Raw genomic sequence first — 16,543 nt, forward strand, 5'->3', positions numbered from 1 at the left:
CATTCTGAGCCATAATTTCTCATCCTCCTCAGTCAGCTGTGCGTTCTGAAACCGGAAGGACTACATGCATGCAAGTAACCCACAGGTCACCCAACATGTCCATTAAGAAGACCTGAGCAACTTCATAGACACTGAATTCTGAAATGCTAACTTGAGAAAAAATGTTTGCTGGAATGAACCAAGGTAACCAAAAAGGCAGAGCACACTAATACAGGATGTAGTTCCTGGAAAGAAATGGAAGGGAAGGCACCATTTGTTTTACATAAAGTTCCACTACAGTCTGCTGAAAAATAAAACTACTTTGCAAAATTGGTCAGTATTTTGATGCATGTTATTATTTTATTAAGTCCCTCGATATGTTTATATCATACCAACACACTGAACCATATTAGAGAAAAAACACAAATTGAGATATAAGCCTGATATCCAGCCTGAACTGTGGGTTGCAATGACTATGGGTAGAAAAGGAGCACTACTTGTTTAAAACTGATGCACCTACAATCTCTACCATTGAATCTTCTAGTTTTGATTGAGTTGGGTTTTGTTATAACTAAAATATGTAAATCTCTCTTTCAAACAAACAAAAAAAAAATTGCAGAGGTTTCCAACCACAAAAAAAGCTCTTTAGGTAATAAGTTATATATGTATTTGTTACTGTAAAGGTTCATTCTATCATAAATATAAATTTCAAACTTTCTGGTTTGATCTCCTTTAAGATTATCTGAGTGCATACTACTGCTTAGGAAGTGCTTTAATAGATGCAGAACTGGTAACTGTCTCCCAACACCAAATGAGTCACTTCAGTCTAAGGACAGTGGTGAATGGAAGCCCTGAAAAGCTCCATTTATATGGTGCTTTACAGTACAATTTAATGCAAATTTCCAGTACCTAAATAAAGAACACATCTTCTGCTAATATGTAAATAAAGTTAGCATCTAGTAAGGAAATGGATCAAGTCTTTGTACCTAACAGAATTCTCTTGTTTAATTAAGTACATATTTTTAAATGAAATATGCATTCTGGAGAACATTCTTTCCTTATTTCACACATTTTGTTTTTCTTTCACTCATTCTCAGATTTTACACCCTTTTCACCCTGCAAATGTGAAGGATCTATTTTGAAGTCTGTCAGAATAGTAACAAGTTTGGAAGTGCTGCAAACCCAGCTTAGCATGGACTGCGCCTGCACTGTTCTAAAGCCATCATTGACTGATTCCAGACCTCTTCTGGCACTGTATATTCCCATATTTATCACATCTCAAATTCAAATGTATACTTGAATGCACTTGAAACTACCAGTAGCTACTAAGAACGGACAACATAAGCAAGTACTTTCCTAAGAAGATCTTCCCTAAGAGAAGCATAGATCAAGAACTCCGTTACGTCTGCATCAGTTCTTCCCCACCTGCCCAGTGAGGTTGACTGGGATGAGCCTGTTGCATTTCCCTTCTTCAGTGCTGCATAGGATTCACCCTATTTTCTCAGTCACTCCTCCTCTCAACAGACAGTGAGGTGCAGCCAATACTTTCATCTTGCTCCCTCCAGTTGCTCACAGCATGTAATAGCAGGTAAAAAGTCATCCTTCTCTTCCTCTCAGCATTATTGCTGAGTTAAGGAAGAGGAATGACTCCCCAGTCACCCACGAGGTAGCTGAGATGCTGTTCATAATGAGTTTTACAAGCTGAAAATGTTGTTCTCAACAGCTTTTCACAGCTCTTAAAAATTTTAAGCTAATGTCTCAATATCTTTTAAAATGTCACATACAGACAGAGCTATATAAATATATGATTTCATGTTTTCTTGTCACTTTCAAGCACTTTAGTCGACAAACCCCTGAGGCCTTTGGACCACAGGACTGAAAAATGATCAATTAAAGCTGTTTCAAGACGTGAAATAAGAGAGTAAAGAGAAGAGGGAGCTGAGAAGGCATCAGGGAGCTGTGATTATACAGAACATGCAGGGTTTGCATACTGGCAACTTGCAGGCTCAAGGTTAAATTTTCCTGAAAGTTGCAAACAGACAAGAATTACAAGTGATATCAGCAAATTATAGCCATCGGACACAATTAAGATAGATTTCTAAGCTGTACATCTCCTTCTTGACTCTAAGCAAAGGGTGTCACGCATAACGTCATATACCCTTGCAGAACCTTTGTAACAATTTTGCTTGGCAGAAAGAATTTTCTTCACACATTTTCCTGAAAGCCATCATTATTGCTGTTTGTGCAGACACATTAGACTGAACTAAAAGATTATTTTGATATAATCCGTGTCAATAGATATAAAAAAATGCTGCTTTTTGAAAGTTGATAAAGGCAAGGCATGCAATGGACCAGATAAGAAGCACTGGCACAGAAAAATAAAACAGCTTGCTGGAGGTAAAACTTCAAATCACCAATAAAATTGGGAATATATTTGAGATTCTAGGAATCTTATTTGAAACGATCTTCTGGAATATGTTTTCTCTGTAACATCATACTTTTTTTTTTTTTAAGATATAAAGTACTAGGATATACCAATATATGAGCAGATGAGGCAATCAGTGCATATATATTTCTAAACTCAATTCTGTAATGTTCAGAAGGTCATAAACTATTTTTGTGGCTCTACATAAGCTCAACATGCCATGGGGAGTGCATAAAAGATGGAAAAAGAGCCATTATTCCCTACTATAACTCAAAAATTTGATGCTGTCTTATGACCAAAACAGAAGGTTTAAAATTAACCAAAGGAAAAAAAATTGCACAGATCGTGCATGTATATTGAGGAACTCATTCTCTTAGGATATTAAAGAAGTCAAAAGTACAAAAAATTAAAAATTAGACGGAAAAGTTCACAGACAGTAAGCAACCGTCCAGAGTCTATAGGCAAAGACACTTGAAAGGCATAACCAGTCAAAAGCCAATCTGAAATGCAGTGTAATTATCTGTAGCAGTGTGACATCAGCTAACAGTGATACTCCTGTACAAATATCCAGAACTCCTTGGCTTTGGACCCCCTTAGAGCATTTGTTTCTTTGGTGGGAAGAGTTGAGGGTGCTGAAGTAAGAGCTTAAAATTTGAAATTTCGAAATTTCATTAAATAGGTGGTTTGAGCCTAGCTTAAATCTCATGCATCTTGTAGGAGAGTACGAGACTACTGGAAAAAGTGTCACAATGTGAGGCATTAGAGCTCGCTTTGTTTCTGGGAAACATAAATAAAACCTGGCAAACACTTATTTCACAGCAGTGTGATTGCAGAAAGAAGCATTAGTTGCCTTTGACGTTTACTGCTGCATCATTGCTACTTATTGAGCCTGAATTCCTGACCCACTTCTTTGTCTTCCAACAGTTATCAGAAAAAAGATAGGTAAAGACACTGTAATGACCCTAGAGAAGTGTACAACCTGCACAAGAAAGTACAATCAAATTTCCATCTCTTTCACAAAATGTGCTTTCTTTCCCAGAGAAAAATAAGGTAGAAATAGATTTTCTTGATAAGCGAATGTTTATTTGTTTGACATTTAATAACTTTGACATGAAAAAACATTCTAATTATGACAGATTTCAATGTATGTTACACATAAATGCCTCCTCTATACAGCTGTCTATTTTCCTGGGTACTTTTAAATTCTTCTAAATGTGATTTTCATAATGCAATCAGCTGCTTGAATAAACATAACCTAATAGAAGTAGTATGACTTCCCTGGTGCACAGCTGTAAACAGACAGCTGACTGATAGCAAATGACCTAGATAAATCTGTCTTGATAGCTGTGGCTCCTTAGTCTTGACCTTCTGACACTGTTCCAGCTGTGCAATAGCTTGTCCTAGCATTAAGGGACAGACAATCTCAGGCGCATTCTATTCTGGGAAAACTACTAATATTTTTCTAAAGGGACACACAGTCTCATAAAATTAGTGGACTAACATTTATTTCTAATATAAAAGCAAAAGAAACATTGAACCTTTCCACAACTTTTCATCTTGCACTATAAAAATAAGTAATAAGTAAAGAATTAGAGTATTAAATTGAATGTTATTCATATTTTACTTGTAGTTAGATGGTTTTGCATTTATTTTCCTGAAATCTCCAAGTACTGTACAACACTGTACAACAAATTAAATGCAGCTTGACTATAAAGCCTCACTGTAAAAAATTAACAATTACCTAAAATACTGCTATATAATTGAATTTAGATTAAACTAAACTCAGAGAATTTTCTTGAATATTATGTATACACAACTGTGTAATGTTCAAAAGTCTTCTTTCAGATACACACCTTGAACACCTTCAGGTGTCCTTAAATGATTATTAGCAGCGGTGCTTCTGAAAGGCTATAGGAAGGGAAATCCTTATTCTCTAAGATAATATCCTCCAGGTAAAAGAGTGACATCCTCACTGAAGAGTCTGACCATACTGTATTCAGAACTGCACTACACTAAACTATTTTGATTCACTGAGATTTGATGTCCTTCTATAAACAAGAGCCAGAATTTAAGGCTCATTTTGAAACCTAAATTCCAGTGTCAACTTCTTCCTGACATCTTTGACTTGAAAAAATAAAAGAAAGAAACTTCATTTTTGGCTATGTTTTTAGATATTGTATTCAACTCTCCAACATAGTACTTTTGAAATTAGGATGCCTCAGTTTTGAATTTGGCTGCAATAAGATGACACCTTCCCTATGGTCCCTTCCATCAGGGAACCCCCTTCCTAGAGAGAATACTCTACATGCTGCTTTAAACAGAAGAAAGCTAAAAACCTGTGAGAGATATAGGAAGGAAACAAAAGAATTACTTGATATCTGCAAAACTTACTTCCTAGTGAAAAATGTTGAAAGCTCAGACTATTTGAATTGTCTCTAAAAAACCACAATGCAGAAACAACCAAAAGCAAACCACCAAAAAACCCCAAGCCCTAGTGATCCCATGCCTGGTTCAATGGTAACTGCGCACCTAGAGCCTTCATGATCCTCTTCCCACTCAAACTGCACTAAACAGTGTCATGTGGCCCATGAAAAAACCCAAACCAATTTGGCCTCATTTTGTTTCATTATAATTCAGAGCTATGAAAGAAGTACAACTGTGAGATCAAATTGTAGACTCAAGAACAGAGATCATGCTGCGTTAATAAACTATTACCTTTGGTTTCAAACATACCTAGGCTGCTCAGAAACTCTTGAACTAAAAGGTCTATCCATTTGATTTGCACTTTTCTCTCATAAGCAGCCTGCTCATATAGACACTTAGCTAAATCAGTAAACACAATGTCAGTTTTATTCTGGTTTTCCTTTTATCTGAATCATGGGTTTCTCCTTTGAAAGAGTGACCTGTCTATGTAACTGGGTGATTAAAATGCTCACTTTGGAAAACCAGAGGGAGAGAAAGTGTTGAATTTCATAATTAAAAATTTTTAATCTATTCACTGGGTCCAGAATTTAACAGAGCTACATTTGAGCTGATACATTTTTTTTAAAAAAAAAATCAGTATAAGCATTAAGATCTTTCAGTTCTCATTCTTTCCCATTTTAATGAAAATTAGTAATAATAGAGCCTTTTGAGGCTATCACCTATCATTCTGAGGGAAAATTACTTAAAATCCATGTGTTTGCTGACTGCTTTGCTAACAGCGCTTTTACTTCCTCACCAAGGCAAAGCCAAAACAAATCTAATCCACTTTCCTGCCGATACTGAATTGATCCTTATTGTACTTATACCCTATCCAGGTTTACATGACCAAACATCAGTGTTTCAGTTCTGTCTCTCAAAGAATATTTCTGCCTAACAGTCTTCATTGAGAAGTGGATGATCATGGCAACTTTTCTCAGCGTCTTGTCCTTATGCTTTGCTTTTGACCTCTGCAAACAGGTCTTGGCTCACAGAAGCTGTCAAAGGCAGCAGCATCTAAGAGTGTCTGTCTCTTATTCACAGAAAGGGAAAATGTAGCTAATTTCACATTAATGAGACTTATAGATACATGTTTTTTAAGTTAAGGTTAAAAAGGATCTAAAAGGAAAACAGAGTAAATCAGACACTGGAATGAAAGGCAGGGAAAAATATTTCTTTCCTGTATAAACTCAAATCATTCCAACAACACATTCTTGTCTTTGGCTTTATGTAGCAGTTTTGATCCTAAGACATCCCAACATTTACATGTTTAATAAATACCCATTGGAACTAAAATAATACATGCTTGAAAGCTGACCTAAAAGAATGTTCAACAGGGTCTAGACAAAATGGCAGTTATTTTGTTGTGATCTTTACTGTTTTAAGCCCTTGCCATCACTGGTAAGTCCTACTGAAATGAAGTATTCCAGGCTCCTCAGAAACACAGGGATTTTTTTTTAATAACAGACACACAGATCTGCTGTAGTCCCTTTTATTTCTGTATGCACTGTTATGTACAGATGCACTGTATGCACTGTTATAGCAATAGATAACGTACTGAGCAATGAAGGACCTCTCCCCCAAGGAGCATAACACTAAATGGGCAAAGCATGTTCAGTGCAGAAAAATGTAGTTCAAATAGTGATATTTTCCTCTCCACAAAACAAAAATAAAGTGATCATTTTTGGTATTTGAGAAAACGGAGACAAGTTAACATCAGCAAAATGCATCATCAACTTTTTAACAGACACCTTATTGCCACTGTACTGACAGGTAGGAGATGAAGTTCACAACAAAGGTCACTAAGTCACCTCTATAATGAATAAAATATGCTACAGTTGAATAAGATGGGAATGTCCCCACCACTAAGACAACTTGGGCATCCATACAACTGGAAATGCATGCCCAGTACATTACCTCAGAGCCAAGATAAACAGTGTCTTAGCTATCCTGTGGGTATTGTAAGACACTGAGATACAGCATTTGGTAGCATTTCTAGAGGTCTCTGTTTGACAAGACCATAACAGGTATTACTTACATACTGTAAATTAAAACTTTTGTTGGCCTATATACTCCAGCTAAGATGGAGAACAACTGTACTACAGATTGCACGAGAGTCTTAGTCATTAAGAATATCCATTCTCAGTAAACAAGAGAATAATGAAGACTCTGGTTCCCCCTTTAGAGAAGCAGCCTTTGGACACAGAAATGTTAATTCACCTGCCCAACACCACACAGAAACTCTAGGACAGAATGTACCCTTTATTTTAAAGGTTGCTATCTGACTACACCAGCCTTTGGTAAATCACAACTCAGTGTTTCAGCATGTTCATCAAAGAAACAACCATGGACAAACCTGATTGTGCATCGACTCTTTTAATCAAAGTACTTGAAGTGCATCGAAATCATAAGATTTTCAATTTGATGTGAGTTCAGAACAAATACGCACATTCTGCCTGTGGCTACCAACTGGCAGATAGTATCCTTCAGATATGGAAAAAATATTGGCAGATATTGTAACTTAAAGAGGAGATCCTGACAGAATAGGAATATTATAGGTTAATTTTTAGCCTATTAGACATAGAGTGTACATAAATTATGAGTAGGTTAAATCTGCTTAATTAAAGAATAAATGGAAGAGAAAAATACAATGTAACATTCTCCAGCAACATTTCCCAGATGAATAAGCCTAAGTAGAGGAGACTTTTTTTTCTAAATGAAAAGCACAATAGCACAAATTCTAGCATTATGATGGGAAAAGAGGAGTCTCTGCTTCCTCCCCAGAGTCTCTTGATAGAAAATTTTACAGAAGAAAAAGATGAGACCACATTCCAAAAGCACAGGGTCCAAAGCCTCACAAATAAGGTTCGCAATTGATCATCTGGGTGAGAAAGAACAACAGAGGACTGGAAAAGAAAGCTGTGCTTTAATTTCTACGTGAGAGTTCCAAGGAGGAGAACAAAACTTGCTCCAATTAAGAAAATATCAACGCCTCAAGCTAATGTAACTTTGATCTTATTCTTTGCCAGAGAAAGGAAATTTCATCTCTTCAAAGCTTCAACCAAGTAGAACCAAGTTATTACGGAGCAAGAAAACTTAAGTAAGAGCCTTCTAGAGAGACCAAGGACAAAATGACATGTGAAATATTTTAATTGATTACCTACATCAGAGGAATTAAAATAATAATATTTCTCTATTGGTACAACAGTAGTCATATATATTCATCTGAGAATTGAGAGGCATAAAAATAGGAAAAATTTGTAGTAGTTTCATCCTTTTTATTCCTATTTTACCTCTTAGATTTGACGAGTCTATTTTTTTCTTAACAATATAATTTGCCATCACTTAATGCAATATTAAAAAAGTATTATAAAATGTATTTTATTAAATTACATCATTGACTTTTGAAAGAACACTTAATATAAATTTACAGCATTAGACTGACAGCCACAGAAACTCAGAGGTCATATTACTGCCCAGTCAGATGTAGTGGGAGCTTTCAAACCAGGTGTGAAACACATCCCTTACCCAGAAGGAACCTTATCACTTAGCCATACCATTCAGTACTGACCTCACTTAAGAGTGAGGTGCCATGGGTGGCACAAGTGACTCCTACAAGTGTTGGGGTAGGTATCACCTAGAGGCAGCTGAAATGGTCCCCAATCAAGTCACAAGGCAGCCTTTCCAAGAGCAGTTAAGTGACAATACTTTTCAGTCACTACTGGTGACTGAGCATGTACAGTAGAACTCAGAAGCTCTGAACAACTGCAAACTTTTCAGTCTTTCAAAAGAGCTGAAAATCTTCAAGTGAAAAACAAGAAAGCAAAAACTCAGAGGAAAAAGAGAGTTCGCTATTGCAAGCATGAGGTAAAAATAACAGGATGTTTTCAACCTTTTAAAGCTAAGTATAAGCAGCCAATCCATGTGGTAAAGCATACTTTTGCCATCTATCTGACCATTAAGATCGGGTCAGGAAACCAGAGGCAGTTATCAGCTATCTCCTCTAAGGCATTCAAACAGCAAGGGCTGTAGCAAAGGCTAACAGAAAAAAAGATGAATTTGGTTAAAAAATTATCCAAGGGCTCTGTATTTTAAACAATTAAACTTAAGATGAGCACCAGGACATGCTCATATGTGAGCCACCAGAGCCAGATTTTGGTACATGTGTTTGGGTTCCCTGGCCTCAACTCTGTCATATTTACATAAAACACCTTTAACGTGGCACAACCTCTAGTCAATGTAAGTTTATAAATCCCAGGAAATCACCATGGTAAGCAAGTTCAGAGTCAGAATTTGAAGTTTTTACATGACAGTTGTTTGTCTCAATGTGAGGCAGCACATTGTCCTCATCTGGCTCTTCAGATGCCTCTGCCTTTTCTGCTGCTTGTACTGTAGGATTTGTATTAATTTTTATTTCCTGTTTGGAATTCTACACTGGTATCTTATGGACATAAATAACTGGTGACTTGGATTGCTGTTAGATTTGCATCATCATGATCCATATCAAACAACAGAAAGGTCTTTATTTTGCCTTTTTAAATGCTTGTTTGCAATATATTGAAAAAAAAACCTCAGGAATGTAATGGGTTAAGTAAAAGAGGAAGACACCAATCATTCACTTGGGAGGCACAGGGTCAGATTGTTGAAAATATTTGCCACAGACTACTGAAGAAAAAAAAAAAGCGTGATTTCTTGCATTGTGAAATCCTCAGTTTTGACTTTTATATTATTAAATCCTTCTTGAAGACAAACTAACACTTATGGACTTAGTCATTCCATAAGCTAATCAGCACCTAATATCTTTTTTATCTGGCTTTGAATGATATCTTAACAACTTAATACTAGCTCACACTGAAAGCCTGATTAGCAGAGACAGGTGACAATAGCAGTGATTTCTAGTGTGTGTGGGACCATTACTGTGCTGTTAAAATACAAAAGGAAAATATTACCTCCTACAATTCTTGCTTTTGAATTTGAGGAAAAGCACATGCAAAGATGTTTTATATTGAATCTAGTTTGATCTCCCTTCCCTCATCTACAGTCTGCATCTGGACCAAATGAATGAAACATTTTTCACTTCCCCAGCACATGGCCTGAATCAGCGTTCCATTACCATCACAAATGAATGTATTCTGAACCTTAAATATGCACAAACATTATTTTTCTCATCAGGAAGATGCAGTAAGCACAGTAGTTTATACAACCTCGAACCTAACAAAGGAAAGGCTTGGAATAGATACATTACATAAAACATAAATTTTGCCTCTAAAGGGGACTCAATTTGACTGTTAATTTTAAACCTGTATTGAGAAAATAATGCATGTATTGCAGGATATTATTCTCCATTTTGAGGAAGGTCTCCAGGCATGCTGAAGAAAGTGGTTACAGAATTTACACTGGTACTATTCTGCAGACTATAAAAATACCATTGCAGGGATTTTAGATTATAAGGACTCATAAACTAAGAAGAATCAGACTGTCCTTTCTCAGATGTTGATGACAAATGGGTCTTGATGATACTGGTCCTAACAAAACTCAGTGGAGACCCCTTTGGTTTCTACCTTCAGTATTTAACATCACACTGCCATAATAACAGGAAGAAAGATATTTACATGTAAGTTTTAAATTGACTTACTTTGCAGAGGTAAATAAGAATGCCTATTCCCTGTTTCATAACTGATGAAAACAATGCACAGAGCAATTGTGTGACATATTCAGGAACACTACATATGACTTATTCAAGATGCAAAGCCAGGAGTCTTTACATTTTGATGCTATCTAAATTGTGATGGTATCTATATGCTTTATATTACTCAGATATTGTCAAGTAAAGCATGATTATATTTTTCATCTCTATTCCTACTACATGTATGCTATGTCTCAAGTCGTTATCACACTCATTAAAACACAGCAGTTCTGTATCCCATGTCAGCATTTAAATGAAGTATGAGGACAGATTACAATACAATTAACAGAAGTATTCCCAATGAATGGGCCTTGAAAAACAAAGTGAAGCCTTGATTGGAATGATTCTGCACTTGAGGCCTACTCAGCAATCACTAGGGCTTTTCATCATGCTTTTTTTAAAGAGAATTGACAAGTCTGATGGAGGAAGAAAGAGAGGAACTACAATTTTGAAGCTTCATTTTTATTCAAGATGTAGCAGCACAAGGACATACAGAGGCAGCCTAGGAAAAACAAGTTACAGTCAGAAATAAAGCCTGATTGAGTAGCTGAATCCATTTATGCTTTCCAAGGTTTTGCATAGCACCTGACATGAGGGCCTCTCTCCTGACTCATGTCTTTCAGAACTTTCATAATAAAAATAGCAAGTCTGTCTGAACAAAAAAGGGCCCCAAAAGACAAAACAAACAGCAAGTTTGTACCTTATATTAAAACTTGTATACTTTATGCGCATGCAGCAAATACCTCTGCATATTTATTTACCTTGGACAACACAAAAGGTCACCTATTATGTGCATAATAAGCTAATCCCAATGGTAATTACACTGAAGAAGAAAAACCACTTTCTTCTGAAGGTTAACTAGATTCAAAATAACCCAGTTCTCATCAGGGTGTTGCATTTATTTCAATTAAGTCAATCAACTTAACAAGGATTTAATTAAAAACAAGTTAGCAAGTCAGAAGAAGTATTTGAAATATAATTAATAAATACTTTAAATAAGCAAGATGTAGTTAAATCAAATATATTATTATAAATGCACTAGCCTATTACTTCTTTGCTGATGCTTGCTACTGGTCAACAACAGAAAGTACTCCACCCTGGGAATTCTGGCAGGTAGTTCATCCTTGCAAAGGCAAATGAACACATTGTCCAGGAGGTGTAATATTGAACTTTCAAAGAATTAGGTAGAGAGATGAGTACCTATTTCCATTTGTTTTACCAGAGGGAGAACCTGAGGTTTCCCCACACTTTCTTTGTTTTATTTCAACCTTTGCAGTTGATACAAAATAGTTTTTCAAGGCAGTTAAACAAAATATAAAGTGCCTTTTCACTGAACTGACATGTTTCTGAGTAGTTTCTTTTCTCTGCAAGTACTGTGCGAGCTGGTGGAGAGAGAAGCAAAGCACTAATGAACAAAACCACACAACCATCAGTATGGAGAGGCCAGTGTTTATTACAACCACGCACTATCTCAAAAAACATCTGTAACCTACATCAGACAGGTTCCTATTCTGTGCCTTTCCATTGTCTTTTGGACAATTATGTATCTCATCCCTGGCTTTGGAATCTAATAGCAACAGTACTTAGACCTCTGCTGCCCACAGCACCCTTCAGTGTTTCCCAGGGAAATTCCCTATGTAATTCCATTGTATTTTTCCCCTTGTATTCATGGGCAAGAAGCAGGGAAAAAAAAAAGCACAATTCCTTGCCATAAATTCCCTAACGACCCACAAGCAAGCTTCCTGTTCTCCTTAAGCTATCCTTAAAAATACTTCATTCTGTTGTCACCAGTGAAGACCAGTTTAATATAATACAGCAGATGTAACCGTATTTCAAGTAAACATACTTGAAAGTTAAGGGCATATATATACCCAAATGAAAGTTTTTGTCTACTTCATTGTTTACAACTGACTGAGCACATTTTCTTTCATATCTCTGACACATTGAGACCAGAAGCACAAAGATTAAGACAAGAACGAACAAAACTGACAGCTCCTTTTGGGCAACCAAATTTGAGAAGCCTATGCCTGATCTTTCAGATTACTTCACGTTTTATTGCACTTTTCACCTTCAGACCACAGTTCCCAGCTGGTCCCAGCTACATATATAAGTGCTCCCAACTTAAGGTTTTAAACCCGTAGTTCTTGATTATGAGTCCCTCAGAAAAAAGCAACACTGAGAGAGGAGTTATGCTTTAGAATCTTTATGTCTACATCATTTTTCCAGCACCATAGAGGAATTCTGGGGCAGAGGCAGAGCTGAAACCCAAGTAGCCATGTCACAAACACAGTCGTCTTGGAGTCCTCTGCTTCACTTATAATGAGTTGCCATCTCTATGTACAGCCCTAAAGTAAATCTACCTCATACATTGAGCCAGCAAATGTTTTGTGGAAAGTAGGAAGGAGACTCTCTCTAAGCATATAATTAACCAGATGCATGATAATGTGTATGCTCAAAGGTCCTAAATTAATTGCATATGGTTCAACTATAAACCCAGCATTCATAACTTGAAAGTTCTTGACTTTATGGGTTTCACAGCTACTTGTCAGAAAGTAGCCCCCCCCACCCCTTTATGCACCCATGTCCCTACCTCTAACTTGGCCCAGTTCCATCCATTTTTTTTTCATCAACTTCTCTTAAGGTTTAGTGAAACCACTTAATCCATTTCTTCAGAAAATACTGGATGAGAACGGAAGTTCTTTGAGAGCTCTAAAATTTCTAGATGACTCCCTTCAAGTAAGTGATCTGAAGCAGAAAGAGAGAGAGAGCAAGAACAGGATTCTTTAGTGATACTGATATTGCACCATTCAGATGACAACCTGCAGAGAGCAACTAATATTGCTAAACAGTTTCCCTTTTCATCCAGATTACTTTGCAACCAAGTTTTTATTTATTGGAAGTATTTTGAAAAAGACTATGCTGATATGTAAAAAATTATATGAATCTATTAAAAAACAAAGTTATATATGGTGAATCTTTAGACTGAAAAATAGAAGTTTTGTGACTCTTGATATCAGTTGGCACCAAAACCCTTATACAGTGCAGTGAATTTTTTAAGGACTTAGCATACTTCCAGAAAAGTGCATCTTAATATCAATTGCCTCATGATAGTGGCAACTCCTGTAAGAAAAAGTTTTTCTTTTTCATCATATCTTTGGATATCTGGACATCTTTGGTCTATCTGTAAGTACACATGCCTAGAAAACTTGGGAGTTTATCAGAGACAAAGAGGAAAACAATTGTAAATGTACCTTATAAAAAATATTATCAAATACAGTACTGATGTCTCCACATCTACCTGGCTACCTTGGTTCCTCTATTCCCCCTTCTGCCCCATCCCAGATGAACAAAACAAAACAAATGAAGGATCCAATACTAATGTGCCATACAGAGGGAATTCTGCTATTCCTGTGAAGAAAAACAGAACACTGAACACCTTCTGTTCCCTCGTCAAACTTAATCATCTGGATAGAGCTGGTATTTCTGTTTGACTTCTTCCACGCCTTATAGCAGAAAGAAATATATTACCCTGAATAAGACAGACATAAAGCAATCAAGGATGTTTGGATGCAGTACAGAATGTGATTCTTTTCTCTTTAACTGTTTTGACTCAATTTATTGCTGCCTACCATATTTTGCTTTATGAAGCAGCACTGGAGAAAAAACAGCCTCATTCTTTAGCTGAGATAGTACGCACTAGTTTGGGAGCCAGTTTCCCTCTCATCTCAGATAATGCTCAAAACCACAATGTAATATAGAGTAGTTCAATACAACCATTTGCACAGTGAATGATGCAGAATGTTTAATTGATTTATCTATGAAAAGCAGCAGATTTCTACAGGAATATTATCTGAGATTTAAGGTGGCTGTTTTTATGTTTTCCCTCAGACTCCATTCAGGTGTCATTCCTTCTCCTATTTTGAAGCAACTTGGAAAAAGAAATGGTGATTAACAAATAGCAGGAAGAGAATGCCTACTTTGGTGAATTTAATCCATTTTGAGTTAGTGTTCCCCTGACTGCCAACTGTCAAATACAGTTAGAACAGATGATATAAAACACTTTGTCTCTCATTCAGAGGTAATTAAATATATCCCTAGTACCATGTTACTGGAAGTCCACAGCATCAGATTACCAACATCCATGGAAGCTCTCTGAAGTGCAACATTTTTAATTTACCTAATATTCTTCTCATTCTGCTAAAGAAAAATAGTGGAGTTTGTTTTAAGGCTGTTCTCATGGCTTTCCCTGAAATCTGCAGCTCACCAGTCTCAGTGTAAAAAGGCATAAATACCAGGTAAAACGCTTTCAGTAAAATGCTGTAAGATAATGAGACTTCTAGTACAGGATGAAAATATTTTCTTCTAAGGAATCCTTTAAAAATAGGGAGTCCCAACAAGAGTAAAGAAGAGAATATTTTTCTGCAAAAGGATGACAAACAAAATCATAGAAGGGATATCAAAACCTCTGGCTGAATATCTTGCTCTGATGAAGGACACATATATAGGCCATCTCTAAAACTGTTTTTTCTAATCTGATGTTTAAAATTTTCAGTAAGGAAGATTGCAAAGAGAGTTCGCCCTCCTTTTGGCAGTACCTTATATGATAACAGATGTTGACTGCACTTCCCAATTAACTCCTTTTTAAAAATCAAATTTAAAATAAAACATTTCCCATAGATATATATCTAGATCTCTAACAAATGTTCCTGCCATCAAAAATACATTCCTCAACCACTGCTGAAAAGTACAGTGTCCACAGTTAGCGGTACATCTGAGACCCGAGTGACATTTATTTAGTTGTGTAGACCAATTACCTCCCCACATTTCACAGAAGAGTAACAGTGGCCTCTTTTGTAACTGCATCACATTGCCGGATTTCCATTCAGCTTCAGATCCAAACAAATAGACCCTGCTATTCCAGCTGCATAGCTAGTCATTCCCCATGATGCATTTGCAAATCTCATGTTTCCTGAGAGCAGAATTTCATGTTTTCATTAAATTTGGATCAAATTTCATCTTGTTGCCATTGTGACAGACAGATCAACTCACGACCAAGAATCATGCTGCATTTTTCAACTGCCCCACTGGTGTGCTGTGTCACCTGTGAAAGGGGTTTCCCTCCTTGTTTCCCACAGATAGTTATGGAACACTGAAGCGCCTGAGACTGATGGGAGTGCAGAAGTGTTCCCTTTAAACTACCATGTCAAATAAACCACCCTAACAGAGCAAGAGCAGTACTGGTCCCACATCTATATTTAGCAATTGAAGCTGACTAAACATGAAGGGAAACACTGCAGCAATTCCAGGGAGATAGTAAGAGCTGCACACTGACTGAGAGTATCAGGTGCTCTAAGAAAAATGTCTTTCCAGGGTTTCCCCAGTAGCTGGAATACTTACAAAGGGCTGTATAGGCACTGCATGTTTGGACCCCAAGTATCACCAGGCTAACAGAAAAAGTTAAAGTACTTTCAGTTTCAAGTGAAAATGTGAATTAAAAAAAATCAGCTAAGTAATTTTAAATAAAACTGCTACTCAACAGGAAGGAAAAATAGATTCATCAATCACTCACTCACTACTTCTCATTTTCACTTAGCTGCAAAATGAGAAGGATGTAACTGACAAGTACACCATAACCACCCATTATATCTGACACTGAGATCATTTACTGTATATTAAAAAGAATTGTTCTGGCACTTGTATACAGTGGTGCCAACCTTAATTGCTAAAAAGCACTGAACAGCTCTTCTAAACACAGCAACAATTTACATTTTAAAAGCAAACCAAAGACACAAACAGGTGGAAGCACTCCATTGTGCCATATGAGACCCTTGTTCCTACAGCTGCCAACCAGGACGAGTGCACATCTAGTAAAATATCAGCTTGGGTGTAAAAGGAAAGATGTACAGTGCTAAATCCTCAGAGTCCAAAAAACCCCAAATTCAATAGTGCAAATTTTATTCCAAAATTCTGAAACAACATGCTTGGAAATGAAA

The 16,543-nt window shown here is 36.6% G+C and overlaps 1 protein-coding gene across 3 annotated transcripts in view; it reads right to left on the bottom strand.

Moving 5' to 3' along the window:
• The window catches only part of DLGAP1 (DLG associated protein 1), a 364,067-nt gene that overhangs the window by 342,050 nt on the left and 5,474 nt on the right, over positions 1–16,543 (bottom strand). For all 3 annotated transcript variants that reach the window (XM_008925543.2, XM_018081188.1, XM_018081195.1), the window contains one exon: positions 13,141–13,295. The gene's annotated coding sequence lies outside the window, so the exon portion shown is untranslated. The remainder of the gene's footprint in view (positions 1–13,140; positions 13,296–16,543) is intronic.

The sequence above is a fragment of the Manacus vitellinus genome, unplaced genomic scaffold (genome assembly GCF_001715985.3).
Source record: "Manacus vitellinus isolate BGI_N305 unplaced genomic scaffold, ASM171598v3 scaffold_1_pilon, whole genome shotgun sequence".
Taxonomy (NCBI): Eukaryota; Metazoa; Chordata; class Aves; order Passeriformes; family Pipridae; genus Manacus; species Manacus vitellinus.